Here is a 25,081-nt window from a genome sequence, read left to right on the forward strand (position 1 = left end):
ATCCCCATGAGTCTGGGTACCATATGTGACCATCAAAGTTATTATGATATTATGAATTGTATTCCCCATGCTCTACATTATAATATAAACATTTACTTATAACTGGAAATTCCTACCTCTTATTCCCCTTTACTTCTTTCACCTGCCTCCTGACTCCTGACTACTTCTAACCAGCAGTTTCTTTACCATGAATCTATTTCTGTTGTTTTAGTTTATTTTTTTGTTTTGTTTTCTAGATTTCACATACAAATAAAGCCATATGTTATTTGTGTTTCTCTGATTTATTTTACTTAACATAATACCCTCTAACTCCATTCATGTTGTCACAGATGGAAGATTCCATTATTTTTATGAATAATATTTGTGTGTGTGTATCACATCTTTATTCCTCTGTCAAAGAACATTTAGGTTGCTTCCGTATCTTGGGTATTGTAAATAATGCTTCTGTAAACATAGGGATACATATATCTCTTCGTATTGGTGTTTTCATTTTCTTTGGATAAATACCCAGAAGTGGAATTGCTGGATCATATGGTAGTTCTGCTTTTGTGTTTTGTTTTGTTTTGTGAAACATCCATATTGTTTTCCCCAATGGCAGCACCAGTTTACATTCCCACCGACAGTGCACAAGGGTTCCCATTTCTCCACACTTTCCTCAATACTTGTTATATATTTTTTTTCCTTTTTTGTAATAGCTAATCTGACTGGTGTAAGATAAAATCATGTGGTTTTTATTTGCATTTCCATGGTGAGTAGTGATGTTGAGTATCTTTTCATGTATCTGTTGGTTATCTGTATGTCTTCTTTAGGAAAAAAATGCCTATTCCAGTCCTCTGCCCATTTTTTTTAATTAGGCTATTGGTTTTTCTGTTTTGTTTTTTGATATTCAGTTATGTAAGTTCTTTATATTTTTTTAAATATTAACCCCTTATTGTATATATGGTTTTTAAGTATTTCAATTGGTTGCCTTTTTATTTTATTGGTGTCCTTTGCTGTATGAAAGCACTTTCACTTAATGCAATCTCATTTGTTTGCTTTAGCTTTTGTTGCCCTTGCTTGAGGAGACTGGTTCAAAACAAAACAAAACCAAAAAAATAAAAAATAAAAAAAAAATACACACACACACATATATGTATGTATATATGTATATATACACACATATATATGTATGTATACACACATATATGGATATTACTAAGATCAGTGCCAAAGAGTTTACTCTCTCTGTGTTTTTCTACTCTATTTTAGGGTTTCAGGTTCTCCATTCAAGTCTTTAATCCATGTTAAATTTATTTTGCAAATGGTAAAAGATAGTTGTCCAGTTTTATTCTTTTGTATGTAACTTTCTGGTTTTCCCGACACTGTTTACTAAAGAGTCTATTTTTCCAGTGTGAATTCTTGTCTCCTTTGTCATAGGTTAATATTGTGTAAGTATGGGTTTATTTCTGGGCTATCTATCCTGTTCCATTGATCAACGTCTCTGTTTCTGTACAAGTACTATTCTGTTTGGATTATTACAGCTTTGCAGTGTAGTTTGAATCAGGGAGTGTGATGCCCCCAGCTTTGTTTTCTTTCTCAAGATTGCCTTGGCTATTTGGGGTCTTTTGTGGTTTCATACAAATTTTAGGATTCTTTGTTATATCTCTGTGAGAAATGCCATCAGTACTTGATAGAGATTGCATTGAATATGTAGGTTACATTGAGTAGTATGAACATTTATGTTAATGCTTCCAATCCAGGAGCATGGAGTATCTTTCCTATGTGTGTGTGTCCTCTTAAGTTTCTTTAATTGGTGTCTTATAGTTTTTAGACTACAAGTTTTTCACTTCCTTGGTTACATTTAGTCCAAGGTATTTTTTGTGATGCAATTATACATGGGATTTTTTTCTTAATTTCTATTAAAGAGCATTTTTTAAATTTTCCTGAAGTATAATGATTATGAACAATACTGTCCATTCCCAGTGGCAGCAGTGAGGCTATCATTTGTACTTCTCATGTCTCTGAAAATTCCCATAATCTAAAGAGATTGGATTGGGTGTTTACTACATGCTGGGACACTCTTACTCCATACTTCTCCTGGATAAGCATGCCCACCTGGGATAAAATGGGAAGACTAGAAAGTGGAGAAGCTTAATATGATCCCTGTTCCCCTTTTTGTAAACAAGTTATCTCCCAAGAATTCATAAGGAAAAAGCCACAAGAACCTAACATAAGGACCACTGGATTATTTTTACAATAACTCTTCTCAAACTTATTTTTTTTTAAATCAGCCCATTAGATGTAGAAGAGAACACTTGATGAGCTGCCAGCCATTTAATGCACATGAATAAATGCATGTACATATGTTGAATCTATAATGCTTTTTAAAAATGCTAGCTCTCTGTTAGTGCAAGAAGAACAAATGGGTTATTACTTGGCCTTCATTTGCTTTTGTCATTGGAAAAAAAGTATTTGAGCGTCTGTGCCTGAGTTGTAGAGGTTTATGAGTGTGTGGCTATATGTGTCTCTTTTATTGTCACAAAACTTCTATTTGTTAGTTGCTAGGCAGGCTGGGAAGGACATACCGGGATGTATGTCCTTTGTCATACTGGGAAGGACAAATTCCCGCAAGTTCGGAATCACATGCACGTCAGCAGAACCCTCTCTACTGTGCTTCCACAGTTTTATGTATTGGTATTTGCTCCTCCTTAAAACTGATTTATCAAAGATCAATAGAATGGTGGAACTATATGGTGTAGTTCAACCCTTGCTTACTAATGAATACTTATGTTAAGAGAAGTTAGATGCATTGCAAAAAAAAAAAAAAAAAAAAAACATACTGAATGAATGATTGAAGCAAGAAGGATATGTAAATTCCTTGGCTCTTGCTACTCTGGTTTGCTCCTTAAACCTCCTTAAGGAACATTCTTTTCCACTGATGACAGAACATAGCAGAACAGGGAGCCCATGTGAATCTGAATGACTCTCAAATTTTAATTGTCTGTAAATCACCTGGTGGGCTTTAAGATTCTGCATTACAGACTCTCATGTTATTCCAGTATTGCTGCTTGTGGGTCAAGTTTTGAGTAACAAGAGAACAAAATTGCTAGTCTCTCTACTTATAATACATTTGCTCATAATAGAATCCTTTGTGTTGATATAGAAACGTGTGTGTACCAAAGGAACTGTAAATACTATTTTAAGATCAATAAGCTTAAAGAAAGAATCCTTAACCTGCAAATTTTAAATATTCCTAAGGCTTTAAGCTTTTACATTTCACACTATTCAGTAATACCTTATTTAATTAGGGAGTAGGTAGAGTCATTGTAAAATACATCATGAATGTCTTACAAAATAGCACACGAATTTCTAATATATACTTGAAACTCAGAAGCTTTGTGTTTGTCTTACTTTATCTAGCAAACTTAAGTGTATGAAATAGTTACATGTATATCAACAGTACTGTAACTCTTGAGGACGGATTTGGTACTTTAGACTTCATCTGGTAAAGTTTCTGTAGACATGATGTTAGAGGAATTAGAACTATCAAACAGAGGGTGTGGTTGCTAAAAATGATTTCTGCATTATCTGTGACTCACATTCAAAAGCAAGGTGCTCAGCTTGCAAGGAAAACCGTTTGACTTAAAAGAAAAAAAAAAAAAAAGATTGACTTCTAATGTTCCTTGTGATCTGGAACAGTAAGTCCTGAGCAACTTTGAATCAGTACTCTCAAATTCATTGCATACTCTTTTTCTGTCCTGCGCTGCTCTTTCAAAATGCCTTTACCTCAGCTCCTCTCATGAAACTGATAAAATAATTTTATAAGCTCCTTCTGACTGTCTGGTTGGGATCTGCATATACATTCCCTTCCAGGGATAGTTGCATATGACTGCATGGTAGGAATACCTGGAGAGCTTTTATAAATAGCTAACACCTAGATTTCTTCAAATCACGTAAATCAGAATTTCTAGGGTCAGTCCTAAGCACTGGTATTTTCAAAAACTCTTGGTGAAGCTAATATCCAGCTAAGGTTTATAATCACAGTTAAAAGAAGATAAATAGAAAGAATACTGGTTGCCTCTTTAATGGAAATTAGGTTTCAATAGAGTGTGCCATAGACTAACCACTGGTTGTGATTTGACCGTGCATAAGAGATGGAGGGGCGGCACATACGCTATGTAGTTGTCGTCCCTGGCTCATTATGGAACATCAAAATACAGGAGATATTTTGGAGAAGGAAGTCTCCTAACTCCACTTCAGGTAGCGCCCATGAGCTGAATGCAAGAGTAAGGGAAAGAGGTGAGCCCTGAGATGTTCCCCTTGGCCACCTGAACTCTCACCTCTTGCCAGCCCTTCATCTACCTCGCCCTGTAGCACACAGAATTACTTAGCTGTCTTTGCCCACCTCTGTCCTTTCTCCTTCCCAGTCCCTCCTTCCAGAATGAATTCTGTCCAGATGGAAAAGACAGTGAACTAAGTGGAATGCAGCCCGGTCAGCAGCAGCAACTTGGAACTATCCCTGACCTTGAAACCATGCTCTATTTTGATATACTGGGCTTCCATGTGGTCACCAGATCTTCTACTTCTGATCTAGTTTTTATAGCTTGAAATAATCCTTGGTCCTTACACTGAAGATCATATTCCTGTTACCTGCTGTGGTTTCTTGATCCTCTCCAAACTTGAAGCCCTGCATTGCCCATCTGCCTACGAGTGAGTAGAGGACACACTTGTCTTCTGCCGCACTAATACAGAGTAAGCGTCATAGTTGCAGGGCTTAGACTCTCCTTGTCTGCCTCTTTTACTCTAAAAACTGACTTTTCCCAGGTGATAACTAAGATACAGTATTTTCAGTACAGGTTGATGCAGTCTTATTCAAAAATTTCACACAAGACTTCCTGAGAATTTCTTATTTTAGTGCCACTAACTGTGGGTAACTGCCTTTAAAAAATCACATGCATGGTGCTCTGTGTTTGTGCACAATATCTCCATTCTTCCTGAAACTGCTCAGAAGAGATGGGCCATCAGATCTCTAAGAAGCACATCCTAGTTCTTAAAGGAGGGCAGAAAGCCATATTCCTCACTTCTCCCCCTGAAATCCACATTATCAAAATGAAATGTTAAAATGTGCCCGTACTTTTAATATGTGCACACACAAATACTGAGACAACAAAAAGAATTCATTGTTTACTTTTGTGCACTGTTGGGTTAGATAACCCTTAAAGTCCAAAACATGTATAACTCATATTATTTCTTACGCCAAACTCGCAACTAAAAAGATTTTACTTGTCAGTTACTTAGATCTGTTTTTCCTTAGTTTCATGGTTGGGTCCTCACCTGTCTAGAGTTATATTATTGGTGCTTTAGAAATAGTTACACTTTTTACTTTACTTCTACTTTTCTTCCACTGGCTATGTGCTATTTTGTTTTGTTTTATTTTTTATATTGTTAGAATAACTATAGTTGCTGTAATCTTTCATTTTAATGTGCAGTTAGCTTTTTGCTTTAAGAACATTAAATATCAGGGCCAATCTGTCATTTCTCTGAGTTAAAAACAAATTCATCTATTTTTATTACATGAATGGCTAATAACAAATTTGGGAATAATGACATGTTTCTTTAAAAGTATAAATCTTTTTACCCTATTGATAAGGGATCATATCACCAGGATATAGATATGTACATCATTTGCTTAAATGCAAACTAATTTTTATGAATTTTCTGAATGCCCCTTGGTCAGGTGGGTTTTGGTTTTCTGCTAGAGAGGCTCATGAATTATTTTCTGTTCTCTGTTGGTGTCTCATATGCATGTTTAGTTAAGAGGTACTTTCCATACAGAATAGCAAACATCCATGGTGGCTAAAAATTAAGCACCTCTTCAAAAGCATTACACTTTCCCAATCACACAAATTATTGACAGTTCAAACGGGCAACCAGAGAGTGTAATCAATGAATCAAATAATAGCTCTCAGTGATGTAACTTAAAATATATTACTACTTAGATGAACTAATAGTAAAATATTAAATGAACAAATATTATTGCATTTCTTTTTTAGTACCAAATATTTGTCTATGATAACTAACAAAACATATACACAGTAGCTGGGGAAAAACATGATTAGTTTCTTCTATCTAATAGCCATTTACTGATTATAAGTAAAAAGCAGGGAATAATCCTTAATCATTAATATATGCTTATGTAATATATATTTACCGTCAGTGTTTATTCTTGATTATTCTTGATTTAGTTAAAAAAAAAAAATCAGGAGACTACCTCCAGAACTTTGGAAATGCTATGGGTAGAAGAGAAGTAATTATTGCAGAAGATTGCATATTCTTTTTTAATGTTTTTAATGTTTATTTATTTTTGAGAGAGAGACAGAGCATGAGTGAGGGAGGGGCAGAAACAGAGAGGGAGACACAGAATCTGAAACAGGCTCCAGGATCTAAGCTGTCAGCACAGAGCCAATGCGGGGCTCAAACTTGGGAATAGTGATATCATGACCTGAGCTCTAGTCGGATGTTTAAATGACTAGCCACCCAGGCACCCCTGAAGATTCAGGTAATTAGAGTGTTATGAAGTAGTGAGGAGATGAGACAGTATGCAAAACATGACTTTCAGACTTTGAATGATGTTTTATGATAACTGTTCTCTAAAGCCATGCTTAGTGATTTTCAGTTCTCCATAGAAAAATGGCAACATATTATATTGAGAAAGAAAAATCCAAGGATCTTCTTGTGCAGAAAACTTTGAAAAACAGTTGTACATAAATAGAGATAACTTCACAATTTCTGTATTTTAGGATATCTGGATGCTTTGTCTCTATCCTTGAACTATTATACAGCTATCACATATTTTTTTTTATATATTTAAATAGGCTCAGCTGAAACAAAATAATATATTTACTCCAATCATTATATTTACCTAATCTATCTTGATTTGCTTTTATTATTTGTTCCCAGCCACAAAACTCACCTTGCATTAATTTACATTTGGTCTATGTCAAAGTATATTGGATTATACATTTTTCACTATTCCAGTCTCACTTTCTTAAAAAATATCTGTGCAATAATAATGGTATTTATAGATTTGATTCCATATTTATATCCAATCAAACCAATATATAAATTGTTTCAATGTTTTAGTGCAATAGAGGGAAAAGGTGGCTCAAGAAATATTCATTGTAAATAATAAATATAATAATTCCTAATATTTATCATTATTACTTTTATTGCTGGATTAGCAGACAATGCTTGAATTGCTTTGTATAAGTTATTCTATTTTTAACTCTCATAATAATATAATTACCAATCTTATGGATTTTATTGGTGACAAAAATCATAGTATCTCTCTTGAAATATACTGTAAATGTGTACATATATACACACACACTGTGTTATAGTATACTATATACACGTTAAATATATGTATTTCCATGTACCCTATTAGCAGCATTTCAACCTACACTGAGTCATACTAATAAAACTAAAATGATAAGTAAACAAATCCTTATTATTACTGTCTCAGTAAGTGATAGAAAAACAGATAAGAATCAATATGGATACAGCACATTTAGAAAACACCTACTAAATTGGTTCCCATAGAGGAATCCACACAATAAAAACACAGTAGAAATTATTTTTAAGGGCATATTAGACATTCACAAAGCTAGACTACAATTTTAACCATAAAAGAAATCTCAATACATTTGAAATTACTGAGATCATACACATTATTATCCACTATTATCACAATGGAAATAAATTAGAAATAATAAGAAAGATTTGGGGAAATTTTCTAACATACTCCAAAATAACCCATAGGCAAGGAAGTAGTTAAAACAGAAGTTTAAAATTATTTTGAATTTGAGCACTGAGTGTTATATGGAAAACAAGTTGACAATAAACTATTTAAGAAAAAAAAATAAAATTATTTTGAACTGAATAAAAATAAAATATATCAAACTTGTGGAATTCAACCAAAACACTGATTGGAGAGAAATATATAACTTTAAAAGCTCATCTTAGAAAAATGACAAAAGGCTATACTCAACAAACTGGCTTTCCATCTTTAAAAAGTACAAAAAGAAGAGCAAATGAAATCAAGGTAAATAGAAAAAAGAAAATAAGTAGAAACTTAAAAACTATGGAAGTGGAGAAGCAAGGAAGAAAGGAAATGAAATAACAAGCTTATCTGAAAATATTAATAACATTAATGACTTTCTGGTTAAACAGGGCAAAGACACAAATTAACAATATAAAGAATGAGTGTGGGAATATCATTACAGTACGTACAGTACCTATTTGTATAACAGTAAGAAAATATTTTGAACAACTTCAAGGCAGTAAATTTAAAATAAATGAAAAAGCCAGATTATTTGGAAGACATGAATTTATTCAGGAATGCAGACATAATCTGCATCATACAGAATGTCATACATAGTCATCTATGTATGACAGCAATTGAAAATCTTGCCACAAAGAGAAATCAGAGCCCATATGGTTTTACTGGAAAACTCTATCAAATATTTAAGAAAAAAAAAAATTCTATGTAAACTCTTTCAGAAAATAGAAGAAGAGGAAACACTCATTTTATGACAACAGTAATGCCCTCATCATGGCCGGCCAGCTATTATAAAAGAGAAGATGAGACACCTGTGTGGCTTAGTTGGCTAAGCATCCAACTCTTGATTTCAGCTCAGGTCATAATCTCAAGGTTCATGGGATGGATCCCTGTCTTGGCTCTGCACCAACAGTACAGAGCCTGGTTGGGATTCTCTCTCTGCCTCTTTCTCTGCCCATTCCCTGCTCTTCTCTCCTCCTCTTCTCTTCTCTTCTCCCTTCTCTTCTCTTCTCTTCTTCTCTTCTCTTCTCTTCTCTTCTCTTCTCTTCTCTTCTCTTCTCTTCTCTTCTCTCTCTTCTCTCTCTCTCAACAAATAAACATTTACCAAAATAATAAGAATGAATTAATAAATAGATGGTAAGAAAACTACAGACTTATATCCTTCATGAACAAAGATGTACATTTTCTTGAGTAAGTATGAGGAAATCAAATTTAGTCAAGTGTAAAAAAGAATGATACATCATGACTAAGTAGAGATTATGTCAGGAATGCAAAGTTAGGTTTAACATTTAAAACTCATCAACATAATTCTTCATATTAACACAATAATGGAGAAAAATCATGAGATCATCTGAATAGTGCAAAAAAATCATTTGACAAAATTCTGCATTCATTCTTTATAAAACCCACAGAAAATTAAAATGGATGGGAGCTTTCTAACCCTGGTAAAAGGAATGGATAATAAAGCCAGAAATAACATCATATTTTAAGTCAGACATAAGGATAAGATATCCACCCCCATGCTTTTTATTCAATAAAATCTGAGTGCCCCAGCCAGAAGAATAAGGCAGAATAAAAAGGGGGAAAGTGGGGGAAAAAAAGGTGCATATTAGAAAATAAAAAAAGAAATAATGTTTTCATGGACATAATAATTATGTACATAGTCAATTCTAAGTGGTTTTTTTTTTTTTTTAAAAGAGACATTAGTGGGGCGCCTGGGTGGCTTAGTTGGTTAAGCATCCGGCTTTCGCTTAGGTCATGATCTCGCGGTTGTGGGTTCGAGCCCCGTGTCAGGCTCTGTGCTGACTGCCAGCTCAGAGCCTGGAGCCTGTTTCATATTCTGTGGCTCCCTCTCTCTCTGACCGTCCCCTGCTCACACTGTCTCTCTCTCTCCTAGAAATAAATACAAATTAAAAAAAAAAAAAAAGACATTAGAAAGGATATTTAGCAGTTTCAAGATTAGTATACAAAAGTCAGTTATATTTCTGTACATTAGCAACAAACAGCTGAAAATAAATTTTAAAATGTAGCATTATTTACAATGTCATCCAATTTCATGAAATAAGCTTACAAAAATAAATGTGATGCAAAACTTGTACAAAGAAAATTGCAAAGAATTGTTGCTAGAAATTGTAGAGTATCTAAATACATGGGGAGATATACCATGACCACTTATTTTAAGATATTAATTCCAAGTACATGGAGAGATCTAATGCCTTCCCAATAAAAATCTCAGTAGCTTTTTTGTGGAAAGTGTCAGGCTGAATCTAAAATGTATTTGGAAATACAGAGGACGTAGAATAGCCAAAGTAATTTTGCAAAGGAGAAAGGAAACTGGAGTTCAAGATTTGCTATAAAGCTGCACTATTCAAGACAGTGTGTGATGTTGGATAGAAACTAACATAAATTAATGGAGTAGAGTGTCAATTGACTTTGGACAATAACATGTCAAGATTTTATGGGAATTGGGGGCACCTGGGTGGCTCAGTCGGTTAAGTGTCCGACTTCGGCTCAGGTCATGATCTTACAGTTCATGGGTTCAAGCCCCACGTCAGGCTCTGAGCTGACAGCCTGGAGCCTGCTTTGGATTCTGTATCTCCCTCTCTCTCTGCCCCTCCCCTGCTCATGCTCTCTCTCAAAAGTAAACATTAAAAAAAATTTTAAAAAAAGATTTTACTGGAATAGGATGATCTTTTTACAGATGTTGGTGGAAACAATAGGGTGTCTCGGTAGTTCTAGATATAGAAATTCTCTGTTAACTTTTTTATAGTAAATTAAATCTAACACATCAAATATTTCTACAAAATGTTTTCCCTGATCTTTCCTCTTTAGCAGATCTAATCATGAGATTCTATGGGAATTGAAAATATTCAAATAATCTTCAAGTGGCTGTGGGAATGTGATATATGGAAAATTTCATGAGGTATTTGGTTTTGTGATAGTAGTTCTTAGAAATTTTTGCATAATCTGTGGAAATCTTTTTCACACAATAGCAGGGATTTGGGGATCCCCGGAAGCCTACTGATGGATCCAGTTTCAGTCAGATGCATCTGCTCTACTGTACCCCGCACTCTGCTTTCTGCCTTGCTCCCCATGATCGCCAGTGATCATGGTTCACTGTTCTTGCTGGACTAGAGCTTAAGTACTTAAAATGCAGTTAAAATCCATGCTGAATTAATATTTACACAAAAAGTGAACAAGCTAAAACTCATTCAAATTAACAAACCACTCAGTAAGCATAGCATCCTAAAATAGATCCAAGAATCATCAGGGTAAATGAACAAACTGAATTATGGGGTGGCGTCAGGGGAGTACTTCACTTTAGTCTTTATTAGGCGCTACTTGGAGCCAGGAATGCTGGGATAATACAAAATTTTGTTTTATTAAGGGAATATATTTCAGTAATATCTCATTGGAACCAAATTATTTTAACTACCAGGAGTTTTCTTGATCTATGAATTTTACTATGACTACCAAGTTGGAATTTAAATTTATTCATTTTATTGAGAATCTGCCATGCACTGGATGTTCTATTTATGCTGCAAATAAGAAGGTGAATGAAACACAAAATTAGAGTCCATTCTTCCAAAAATGATTACAATAATAGCAAAATATACACTGTACAGAAAGGGAAATGTTTCAGTATTAGTGGAAGTAAACCATTTTGGGGGGAAAGACTTTCTGGAGGAAGTATTCACAAAAGCAGGCTTTGAGGAGAGATCAGGTGGCCATTTCCCTGAAGAAAATTAGGAGAAGAGTATCTGAGACTAAAGTAATAAAACAATTGGTAACTGAGTTTCCACCCATTCTTTTAACTGGAAGCCATGACACATAGAAGTCACTGTAATGTCATTACAAAACTTATTACCAGAAATCAACTAATTAGCATTATGCAGCCTCCTATGTAAGAGACGATGCTTGTTGTTCTTAAAGTACATGACAATTAGCATAGAAGGAGGTTTTGTGGAGGAGAAGAGTTGGAAAAATCCTTAAAGGTGTAAATGGTTATATTGCTTCAGTGAGAATCATGCTATAAAGAAAAGATTGAATCCTTAATGAAAGGCAAGTAGGAGTTATGAACCTTTTTCTTTGTTCTTTCTGTAATACCGTCTTCCTATAAGGAGATTAAAATCAAGTTGTGCATATGCAGATGTTTTTTAAACAATTTGGTAATTGACAGTAGGTTCATATGACATTCTCACTGTATGCTCATCTATGATAAGAACCATCATTCAAGATGCCAACCTCAGTGTAAACTGAATACACTGTTGTGACTACTCTACAGGCAATATACAATACATTGCAAGAAATGAAACCTTGAAGTTTCTAAGCCATGAATCAAGGGCTTTGTATCCCACAGAGACAACAATGACCTTCACCTTGTAAATGCACAATAAAAAAGGTCTGAGTAGCATGACAGATGTGGATCACACAGGATGGTTATAAAATTAAACTATATTCTCTGCCAAATCACAAAGAAAACACTTTTTTTTTTGTAGATTACCGGATCTAAGAAAATCAATACTTCTGCATTAGAGTTAAGCATTGAAAATATTTGCAGGCATCCAGAGGTATACTTCAGACAGTCTCTTCCTTTTGTTAAAGGAAGGAAAAACTAAATTGGGGTCAGCTAACCACTGGAAAACTCTATATTTTCATTTAGTGAAATATTTGAAGTTGTGTTTCCAGTAGTGGTTCTAAATAAAAATGAAAGCCGTGACAATGTGGAAATGTCTAAAATTAAAATGAGTAACTATCAAGCTGCCTTCTCATTCTTATTATTGCTTGTGTCTTGTGGTTTTAATGAGGAGTGATGAGACAAAATCGAGCAAAGGGAAATCTAGGCAGAATCGTAGGAACAATTATGCAGTAGTGAGATCTGTTAAGACATGGATGAGTCTCCACGGGGAGGCTCTTCACCTGAGTTATTTAAATCAAATTGGACAGAGCACACCAAAGTACATGCTACAGATACAATCTTGTACTGCAGCTAGACACAGTAGGTAACCTAGTCATCTTGGTTCTTATTTGTTTATTTTTAAAGAATATGAGGTTTTGATCACTAAAACTTCTTTAGATGGGCTATACAGAATTCCCAAATATGAATTTTATGAAGGCAATAAGAAATTTCTGCTTAGGGTTTGATAGAACTTGAGTTGACCTTAAATGTAAAAAAAATAAAAATTAAAAAAGGGGCACCTGAGTGGCTCAGTTGGTTTAACATCCAACTTCGGCTCAGGTCATGATCTCACAGTTCATGGATCCGAGCCCTGCATCAGGCTCTGTGCTAGATAGCTCAGAGAGCCTGGCTTCGGATTCTATGTCTCCGTCTCTCTCTACCACTCCCCCGCTCATGCTCTGTCTCACTCTGTCTCTCAAAAATAAATAAATGTAAAAAAAGAAATTAAAAAAAGAACTTGAGTTGACTTACCAGCTTATTATAGGCCAGATATTATGGTAGATGTTTTCCTAAAAAGTAAATATATAAATACATACATTATAGTGATAGAATTATTTCAGTATTTCAGATGAGGGTGCTTATTGTCAGAAAGTTTAATATACCATGTGTAGCCTAGTAACCAATAAAGAAACAAAATGAAATTGCACCCAATTGATTGAGTGCAAGCTGGTATGAACCAATATTATGTTCTTCTCACTGTAGGATTTCATATCGTCAGAAATCAATCTAACTGAATTGTTAGTATTTTCATATATTGTGGAACACAAATTGATAAGAATGGGTATCTAAGTGTCTGAGGCCAATTCACTCCTCATGGCCTAACGTGAGGAGGATAGGAAAGTAAGAAAAGATTAAAACATTCAAAGATCAAGGAAATGTCAATGATGCTGTTATATTCTCTCTCAGATACCTTAGACCAATAAACCACTACCCTTGCCTATGTAGGGAAGCCATAATTGCCTAACTGTGAGAGTAGAAAGAAAAGGAAATGGTAAGCTAAGAGTTCCTTGTACATACTTGCACCCAAGATGCAAGGTACCTCTGAGCTACCATGTTCTTTCCAGTGGCCTAAGTCTTCTGTTCTATAAGGGGCTTAGTGAATATGGGTATAAATAGGGCTTTATACTTTCCTTGCAGTTGCTGCTGTTTGTCTCCCATAGGCTTGCCAGTGAGGCAAGTCTTTCTCGTGAATGCTTGGTGAGGTCTGTGGAGAAGAATCTGTGAGTTCCATGTGCCCCAGTGTTTTCCATGAGGTCCACACTCAAGCTGACATACTCTCCATCTTTAGCAATGCATTACTAATCTTCAAATTTTAGATGACTTCTTATGGGCTTGTATCATGCCCATTATCTACCCCAAGTAAGAAGCACTAGTATCCAGTGTCTCCTTGAAGATGCTTACTTTTCTTGTAATTGGGGTGATTTTGGTGTCTTGGGACTTCAGCTCTGTGATGAAAAGCATTGATTCAGAATAAGTATTGATTATGCAGATTACCTGCCACTTTCTATTGAAGAGATAGGAGCACCACTCTCTACAGGTAACTGAAGACAGAGCTGGAACATTTCTAAGACACTGAATTGCAAGGACTTTGTTAATTCACAGTTGATAAATGAAACAGAAAATCCAAGGAACTCCTTTTCATTTTAAGAGAAAAAAATGCATTTAAAGCTAAACATTACCCTCTACCTAAACTTTATATCTTATGAGTTTAATATTTGACATTGACACTACACGTTAGTTGTAAATAATTTTTAACTTGTTATTTAGTTTTTATTTATTTGGTATTTTTATTTTTTGTAGAGAGTGAAAGACCATGAATGAGGGAAAGGGGATAAGGTTGAGAGAGAGAGAGAGAGAGAATGTTAAGCAGGCTGCATGCTCAGCACAGAGCCCAATGTGGGATTTGATCCCATGACCCTGAGATCATGACCTGAGCCTAAATCAAAAGTCAGACACTCAACTGACTGAGCCACTGAGGTGACTTGTTGTGTAGTTTTAGTTCATGGGTACCTAGCATATTTTTTGGTAACTGTTCTTCATAGAATTTGGACCACACCATATTTCCATTTTAAATTTGAATATTTTCATTTATCAATATAAATTGATTACTTTTATGTATCATTAAATGTTTCTCAAAATCAATTTAGTCACATAATACTTTATTACAAATTCCATTTTAAACAAAAATGGCAGGAAAAGTATAATTTTTTATGAATCTAAAAATATTTAGACTTTTGGATAAGTGGTCTCATTAAGTTCAATTTTGTTTAAAATGATTGCCATTTCACTGCCTGTTAGAAACTGCATTTACTTGGTTTTGTATCATAGGTTGTAAATATGTTTCATTTAAAAATAGCACTGCATTTGAATAGACATTTCTCCAATGTAGGTATATAAATTTTATAAAGCACATGAAAGGATGTTCAATATCACTAATCATTATGGAAAAATTAGGGAAATTTTTGTGTATTGCTGGTAGGAATGTAAAATGGCACAGCCTTTGGGAAAATAGGATGGTGGCTTCTCAAAAACACAGCACAGAATCACACTGTATCAACCAGTAATTTACTTCTGCATATATACTCAAAAGAAGTGAAAGCAGAGACTCATTTCTTTTCCCACCAATGTTTGTAGACAGATTATTTATAATAGCCAAGAGGTAGAAACAACCCAAATGCCCATTGATGGACAAATAAACAAAATTCGTTCTATCCATACATCAGAATATTATTCAGCCTTGGGGCACCTGGTCAGCTCAGTTGGTTAAGCGTCTGACTGCAGCTCAGGTCATGATCTCACAGTTTGTGGGTTTGAGCCCCACTTTGGGCTCTGTGCAGAATAGCTTAGAGCCTGGAGCCTGCTTCAAATTCTGTGTCTCCCACTTTCTCTGCCCCTCCCCCCACTCTCATGCCATGTCTCTCTCTCTCTCTGTCTCTCTCTGTCTCTCAAAAATGAATAAACGTTAAAAAAAAAAAAAAGATATTATTCCACCTTAAGAAGGACTGACATTCTGACCTGTGCTTCAACATGGATGCAGCTTGATGACCTTATGCTAAGTGAAATAAGCCAGGCACAAAAGGGTAAATATCTTATGGTTCCACTTGTATGAGCTGCCTAGGGTAGTCAAATTCTTAGAGATAGAGGGTGCATTGGTGGTTTCCAAGGACAAGGGAAAGGGTGGAATGGGGAGTTAGTGTCGAAAGAGTGTGCAGTTCAAGTGTAGGAACATGAAAAAAGTGCTGGAGATGGATGGTAATTGTTGTTGGTTGTACAAGAATGTGAATGCACTTAATGCAATCAAAGCATATATTTAAAAATTATTAATATGGTAGATTTGTGTTTTGTATATTTTACCACAATAAAAAACCACTTATTCAGGAATGATAATGAAGAAAATGTTGTTACTAATAAATTGCCACTAGAACGTCAGGCAAAAACTATTAGCCATTAAATAAGAAAGCTAACCTACAATACCCAACCACATTAATACAAAAATTTTCTTATGTGTAAGTACCAATAGAATATATATCACTACGGAGAGAAATAGTGATATTTTATTTTATTTATACTTACCTTAAAAGGTATTTTGATTAGAAATGTTTAAAATTAAATGAATAAATAAATAAAACATTAAAAATAAGCTAATAGTATAAAGGCAAATAATTCTTCCTTAAATTTGACATTGACAATCACAAAGATGAGAGAAAATGCAGTAATTGGCAAGTTAGGAAGGAGCTTCCAATTCTGAAAACTTAATAAAATTCTTAAATAGAATTTGAACATAGCTTTTCAATTATGCAAATCATCATATATCTTAAATGGTTAGGTTGTGTATTAAACCTAATGTGTAAATGGTAGGAGTAAATTATTGTCTAAAGACTACTTAATGTTTTTAACTATAAACAATATTACCTTAATTAACTGTATATTATTCTCTGTTCATTTTTTCCCCTCCTTCATAAAATCTCCATTTATTTAAAGAACTCAGTTTAAGAAAGCAGGCATTTTGTTTCCTTTTTAGAGTATGTTCTAGGTCTGATGTTCAAGTTCCCCATTTTCATCTCTATGTTTTTCCATAAAGATATTTTCTTTGAAGTACTGGTTAATTTTATAATTATATAACTAAAGCTTATCACTGTATTATTATAATTTATAACTCTAGTATTTCATAATAATGAGATTGCAAGGTGGAGAACTCAGGCAAATGAGAATAACATTAATAATGATGGCTTGATAGTAATATAAATGTCACAGAAGTCTTGTGAGTGTGAGATATCTCTATTTTTTTTCTCTAAAACTCTGCTTGCCCTTTCTGGTTCCATCGGCATCTTGGTCCATTTAGAAATAACATTTATATTTTGAGTATATTCAAAGTATTCAGAGTACCCACAAGCAAATTTTATGCTTGGAATAGCCCAGAATCTATATTGGCTGAACTGTTGGGGTGGGGAGCGGGAATCCTATAGACAGTGGTAGACGAAGAAGGTAGATTAAATCTATGTGTATCTATAACTATACCTCTATATCTGTTCTGTTCTCGCATTATTCCATTGTCCTTGAATAATGTAACGTTTTTCTTTTTAAATGTCATTATAGATCTTTATGTGTGCTTAGGAACAGAGAAACATTGAGTTGGTCATAAATAATTGGGAGCTCCCATGCAGATGATAGGAAAGCAAGTAAAAAATGGAAATTATCTCATCAGTCACACAACCAGACCTCACTGATATGGGAGTCATTATCATTCAATAATCAGTGGCAGGATTAGTGATAGAAGAGAAGCTGTGTAACCCTCTTCATGTAGCTGTTTCTCCCACCGTGAATAGTGAATACTTTTGCTCTGGCAACTCAGACATTTCATCTTTTTGTCTCCATTACCCTTTCTCTCTACTTTTGTTATTCATCCTACTGAACCATCTGCTTCCAAATCTTTCTCCCCCCATTACATTCAGGAATCTTGCACAGAATGGATGACTGTAATCACCAGCCATAATGGATCGTCCCTAGTGAATATAATTCTTCTGTTGTGTAGTCTGTGTATATTGTGGCAAGGGTGCTTATTTCTGTAATTTCAGCTCATCCTAGAAATTAATAATAATTATGATAATAAAAGATGTTTATTGAATTTTATATGCCAGAGACTCTTAAAGATCTTAAATATGTTCCTTAATTTAATTTGCAGCATAATTCTATGAGGGGGTTGGTATGAACCTCTCCCAGTCACAGAGGCAGAGACAGCCTAAATAAATAGCCCACGGTTACGCTCCTAGTAAGTGTCAAATCTGGGATTTTAACCCAATATTTTGGCTCCACAATTGTAACTTTAAACCACATCCTCACTGCACCTCCAGACCTCGTTTTGTTCCTTTGTAAAATAATAGTTTATCCTAACATTCAAGTCCATAGGTACATGTTACTCTCCTTACTACACAGAATATTATAACCTCGGCACTGTGGATCACCTGTGCCGGCTCTGTGTGCTATCACGTTAAGTGCCTTCCGTGCCCAGGCACAGTCTTGGCTCCCACCTAAACCTCAAAGACGAGCATCCCAGGTGCCCCTTCCCCATCCTCTGGATCGTACATCGAGAGAGAGAAAACAGTACATGCAAGTTGCGAAGTAACTTACCTTGGCCATGCCATTCGTAAAATAATGGTTGTATGTACTGAATGTATTATTTGAGCCAGTTGTTATTGTGAGTCTATCATCCTCATTATGTCATTTCATTTTTTCAGCTTTATGAGGTAGGAAGTAAGTACAAGTCATAGATTGTCATCTACCAACATTGCCTTCTACCTTTAAGATGCCATTCCCATTACAAAAGAGAAACCAAGCACTGTCTGTTTCCCATAATCCTTTCCTCTGGAGGGTTCTGGCTCACATTTTCCAATGAGAAGAAAAAGAGATTTGGAGAAAAAGAGAGAGGAGAGTCCCTTCATCTTAGGAGACAGTGGTAGGCAAATGCAGCCTTTTTTCAGACATCTCTACACACTTTGGCATATCAGATGTCTTCTCAAACTTCTGTTATGGAATTGTGGCGGCGGCCAGGTATTGGCGTTTTCTCAGATTTCTGTGAGCTCCTTCTTTACACTTGTCAGGGCTGATGCCATGGAGTCTCATACTTTTTTGTGAATTTTGACTTTTCCATCTGGTGCTGGTCAGTACATCGGACTGAAGTCCTTTGGGGCTCTCTCTCTGGCTCTGAAGCTCTAGCCTTCTTATCTAGATCTGCATTCCTCCCCCTGTATTAAACAGTTCTATTCCCATAAACAGTATAGTGACTGTTTTGTTTTCCTTGCTGGACCTAATTATTTAATCTCCATTTTACAGATAGGGCAACTGTGTCAACAACAGCTGAGATGCTCGCTAATGGTCACCAGTTAGGAAATGATCAAGAAGAGATTTAAAGCCAGTATTTCTGTCCCCAGAGCCCATGCTGTTACACAGTAAGATTTACTGCCGTTCTAGTTACGTAGAAAACAGGATTCCAAACCAGCTTCAGCCGACTGAGAGATTTTGATCTTCCCATCACACTACTTTTTCCTGGGCATATGACTGTTTCATGGAGTTAAACAGGAGCTCAGTTTTAGGAAAGGAGGAGAAAAGTGTTTGTTTATCAGAAGTTTTGTGCAACTTGGGTACATACATAGTAGTAATCTTAACATCTGGATCATGACACTCTTCAGTCCATTTGTAGTTTTATTTTTTAATTTACTTGAGCATTCATATATTTTATGACTCCTTAATTTTACCTCTCCTTTGTACCGGAGGAAAACACTGGCATGTATTTACCATGGGATATATGCAAGGAGAAAAAAAGTAAAGAACTCAAGATCTATAAAATAGAGATTGGATTTTGTAACAGCAGTATATTCACATATACTCTAATAGAAACAAAAATAGATGGATCCTAGCAATATAATATTAAAAGGTAAATGTAGGATCTTAAGACTTTGCACAAACACGTGTAACATAAATAAAATGAAAAATAAGAAAAAATATTTAAGAATCCTTACAGGTGTATGAAACTACACAGAAAGTAAAGCAAAGAAAGGATGGGTGTGGAATTCAACATGATGGTCATAAATAACAGGAGAGTCAAGAAGACAGGATAGGGAAGCTGCACAGTCAGAAATAAGTTATTCTAATATAGGTATATGTAATAAATTATATATAAATACACATTATATAAATGTTATATATAAATACACATTAAAACATATTAAATTATATAAATTTAAGACATTAAATTATGTAAATTTATACGTATTTATGTAATACACAACATATATATGTATATATGTAAATTACAAGTCAAAAGAGCAACATGAACAAAGACCATCAGCATCCAGGTAAAGGAATAGTTAACTCTGTGGATAGGGAGAAGGTGTATTGAAAACCTTGATTAGAAATCACAGAAGCGGGGGCACCTGGGAAGTTGGTTAAGCATCTGACTCTTGGTTTTGGCTCAGGTCATAATCTCATGGTTTCTGAGTTTGAGCCCAACATCAGGCTCTGTGCTGACCACATGAAGTCTGCTTGACATTCTCTCTCTCTCTCTCTCTCTCTCTCTCTCTCTCTCACCCTTCTTCCCTCCCTCCCTCCCTCTCCCTCTCCTTTCCTTCTCCCTCTCTCAAAAATAAATAAGTTTACAAAAAATAAAGAAATCACAAAGGGCGGTGATGTTTAAGTTTGATCTTAAGTAGGAATTCACCAAAAAGAGAATTAGAGATGGAAAGAAGGAAGAAAAAGACTAGAGAAGGAAAATAGAAAGGAAGAGGATAGAGATAGAAGGAGATAGATAATTAAGAATCATAAGTAAAAGCAATGGAATGCATAAAACCAGTCTGTAGTGAATGCGTGTAGCAGTCACATCCATGCTAGCTGTAGGTGAGACAAAGATACCCCAGGACAAGGCAGGAACACTCTCAGCAACATGAGCAGTCTCTCTGAGATTTTCTGTCAGGGAGATCTCCAAGTGGCCATATTTCTAGTAGCTGCTGAGATAGGCACCAGGAGGTGTTCAATTACTGATTGCTCTAGGCTAGTCCCATGGTTATATTCTTCATTTACCTCAATCCCTGACACAAGTCCAGGCCACCCAGAACATACATAGAAAAAAGAATCTGTTCACATACATTCGTCTGTGCATCCTATCATCAGATTCCATTTCTCACTTTTACCTCCTTTCCAAAATTTCCATTCTTTCTTTCAATACCCAGCTCCTTCAACTTTTCTGGTGCCAGACTCTTCTTTACTTTACCATTCATCGTGGCTGTCATCTGTCAATCTTTGGGAATGTTCCTCCATTAATTGATAACCTTATTACAAGCAATTTTCCTACTTTCATAATTCATGGAGACATCAACTCTCCCAACTTGTGTCTTTTATATGCTTGTTTTCCTTAGATCCTGTATTATCTTTCCATCCATTCCTAAATCCACCATCCAGTGTTTTCAGATAATTCACTCCCAAACTACCATATCCTCCCCTTTTAGCTCATGGATTATTTCTCCACGCCAACATTCTTCTAACTGCATCATGACCAGAATTTATTTCACTATCCCTTACTCTTCTAGGCTCTTTTTATAAAGCCTATAAGCCATTATCTATCATGAATAAGACTCCCTAGTCAAATGTTAACACATTTACATCATTCTCTCTTTCTTATTCACTGGCAAAATCCCATCCCAGGTTAAATTCAAGGATGCCCTTATCTATACTTACACATGAGCACAACTTTGTGGAAGGAAAATCATACAACTATTGTTAATAGGTAAATTTCTGAACAAAAACTTCAATTGGACAAACTTCTGGACCCAGATATCCATTTGGCATACAACATTAAAAGATAATATTGCTAGTAAATTCATTTTTTCCCTTTCCAGCATGCCCATTTCACACCTAGCCTCCTATCAAACACTCTATTCTCAGCTAATGACTTCTCTGCATACTTCTTAGAGAAAATAGAATCAGCCGATAAGAACTATCTTATCTTAAAATAGAATATAGCTTAACTGCATTCTAGCCGCACACTATCGTCCTTTCTGTCAAGGTGAAAGAAATCTTTCTGCTTAAATGCAAATCTCACCTCTAGACTCATTCCTTAGATTTCTTTCTGTCATCTTTCCTAGGGCTTTCTTCCTGCAGTTTCCTCTGACTCTCCTGTGTCATTTGTATCTCTACTTCTAACCATTAAATCCATTGATATACAAATATTTCTTAATATTACCTACCTTAAAAAAACACTAAGCCACCCTTGATCTTGCTCTTCCATGATATACCAGTTACTATGTTCTTCACAATAAAATACTTCGATGATTTCCGTAGGCCATCTGTGTCTGTCTTCTTCCTTTTTTCCCCTATGGTTGACTTTCTCCACACCATTTAATTGAAATTACTCTTGAAAAATCAACAGTATCCTGAATCATCCACAAAATGTATCTTTCATTCCAGTTCCACATGGCTAATTCTAACTACCTTCAAGCTTTTGCTCAAATGTCATTTCGTTAAAATCATATCTCCTTTGAAATGCCTGGTCCCACTTGCCTGTATCTTCCTCTTCTCTAGTCTTTACTGTTCCTGTTATATGACACATTTATATTGACTTGTATGTATGTTTGTTTGTTTGTTTGTTTATTGACATGCTCCAATAGGTTATATGCTCCATGAGCAATGAACTTTTAGTATTTTTTGGTATGTTTTGCTGGTTTACATAAAAATTCCTGTAACACTGCCTACCTGCATACAATAAGGCCTCAAAATGTATACATTGAATGAATAGATAAGATTTATCCAGCCTACACTTTTCCCTGTGTACATATAATATCCCAATTCAACACCTTCCTTTAATTGTATAATAGGACCCTTAAAATAATATGGATGAAACGGAACTATTGGTTCTCCTGACCCAGTTTTCCTACTCTTAAATAACCGGTTTCACTATGTACTCAGCGGCTTAGGTAAAAACAAAAAAAACCTAGTATTATGTTATATGAAACTTGGATATACTCATCACATCCAGTGCAGTAGTAATACCTTTGGCTTCACCTTTTATCATATTTTACCATCTTTATTTTGTAAGTTTGGTCTCCACCCTCAGTAACTCTCATCTGAAGTTCAGCAGTACCTTCCACAGAGAAGCCAGCGTGATCTTTCTAAAGCCTAAACTGGATTGTGTCCCTGTCATTATTTGAACAATTGCAATGGCTTCTCGTTATATTAAGATTTTCTCTCTTTTATTATTTTTTTGACCGTTGCCCACCTGGCCCAACATCACCCAGCCACCTTATCTTTAGCTGACCTCATGTCCCTCAACTTTCCTTAATAAAAGCTCCAGGCACACCAGATTTTCTTTTGACCCTAAGCACATTGTGGTTTATGCCTGTACTTGCGATTGGTTTTGCTTGTGATAGTTGCCTTCCAGCTTTGTGTCTATATTGTGCTTTCTCATCATTTAGGTTCTGATTCAGTATGACCTTCTTAGAGCGTGTTTCCTGAATGAAAGTGGTATGCTTCCCTTTCAGGTCAGCTGTATAATTCCACTTTAACTTCTTTGTACCAATTATCAGTCCATGATATTATTTACTATTTATTTGCTTACATTTTATTCTTTCTCCTCCACTAGATTATTAGCTTCAGTTAATACCCAGTAATAGGGAGCAGCAATTATGATTACCTTCCTTCCTGTTTTATCTTCAGCCCCTAGAACAGGGTCAGTTAGAAAGTGAGTACTCAATATTGATTTCACTGACTGATTGACTAGTTCTTTTACCACATAGACTGTGTAAAGGAGATTTACAGGACAATAGAAAACTAAGGTTGGCTGGGTTATAAAGACTAAATATCATGAGAAGGAATTTGGATTTTATCCTGTGGTACAGTTGGGACTTATGACTATATTTTAAGTAAGGGAGTTATATATAGAATAGGGGACAAGTAAAGTGCTTTGTCTCCTTGGAAACCCTAACTCATTCTTTGGGTGACAGCCTTCCATCGGGTTCTTATGAATTTCACAGTTTAGTCAGGTAGCTCCAGTGTAGTTACCAATATAAGTACTGAATTATCCAGGAAATAGTTACTGGTCCAGTGATGGCCATGGGATCCAAACTAGATGTGTAAGAATACGTTCTGAGTATTTTTCTAACTTGAAGTTGAAGAGTTTTCTTTCTCCTGTAAGTAGAGGGCAGGTTANCCTCTGAGTTGTCAGCACAGAGCCAGACCCAGGACTTGAACTCATGGACCGTGAGATCATGACCTGAGCTGAAATCGGATGCTTAACCAACTGAGCATCCCAGGTACCCCAAGTGTAGTCTTAATATTAGCTTGTACATGACTTACAAGGTGGCAGTCTTATAAAGACAGATGGCCTGAGCAAATGGCACCTATATTCTGACAAAAAATAAGACAAGGGGAATGTGAATATCAATGACATGAGTCACTGGTCCCATCTATTTTTTTTTAATTTTTAAAAGTTTTTTAATGTTTATTTTTGAGAGAGATAGAGAGACAGAGAGCAAGTTGGGGAGAGCAAGACAGAGAGAGGGAAACACGGAATCCAAAGCAGGCTCCAAGCCCTGAACTGTTAGCACAGAGCTTGATGCAGGGCTGGAACTCACCAACTGTGAGATCTTGACATGAACTCAAGTCGGTCACTTAACCAACTGAGCCACCCACTCACCCCCCTATCTATTTCTAAGCCCACCTCTACTCCTGGACTTTAGGCTTTTTTTTTTAAGCTTATTTATTACTTTGAGACGGAGAGAGTGTACGTGTGCACAAGAGGTGGAGGGGGTCAGAGAGAGAGGAGAAAGAGAATACCTAGCAGGCTCTAGGCCAGCCCATGGACCTTGAGATCGTGACCTGAACTGAAATCAAGAGTTAGATGCTTAACCAACTGAGCCACCCAGTGGCCCCTAATCATTTCTTTTTGTAGGCAAAGATTTTCTTGATCTTATAACTAAAAATTCTGTCTAATACAATGCACTCTCCAAGCTCCTCATTGAAAACAAAACTTGTGTAGGGTTGCTTGATCCTTGTAAATATGTCCCTATAAAATCTTAACTTTCTCATAATCTATTATGTCAGGCCTTCAGAAAGTGTGATAAAAGAACTTAACTGTAATGCCACTGATCTCTGTTCAAAATAACATTAAAAAAATTCATATGTTTTGGAGACTAGACTAGAAAGCAGAAGAGACTCTAAAGAACACCAGGGTGAAGTAATAACACTGAAACACTAGAAAGCTTATCTCATCTTTAAATACTCTGAGCTTTGTTTTTCAGGTTTGATATATATATATA

Source organism: Crocuta crocuta, unplaced genomic scaffold (genome assembly GCF_008692635.1).
Source record: "Crocuta crocuta isolate KB4526 unplaced genomic scaffold, BGI_CrCroc_1.0 scaffold32, whole genome shotgun sequence".
NCBI classification, from domain to species: Eukaryota; Metazoa; Chordata; class Mammalia; order Carnivora; family Hyaenidae; genus Crocuta; species Crocuta crocuta.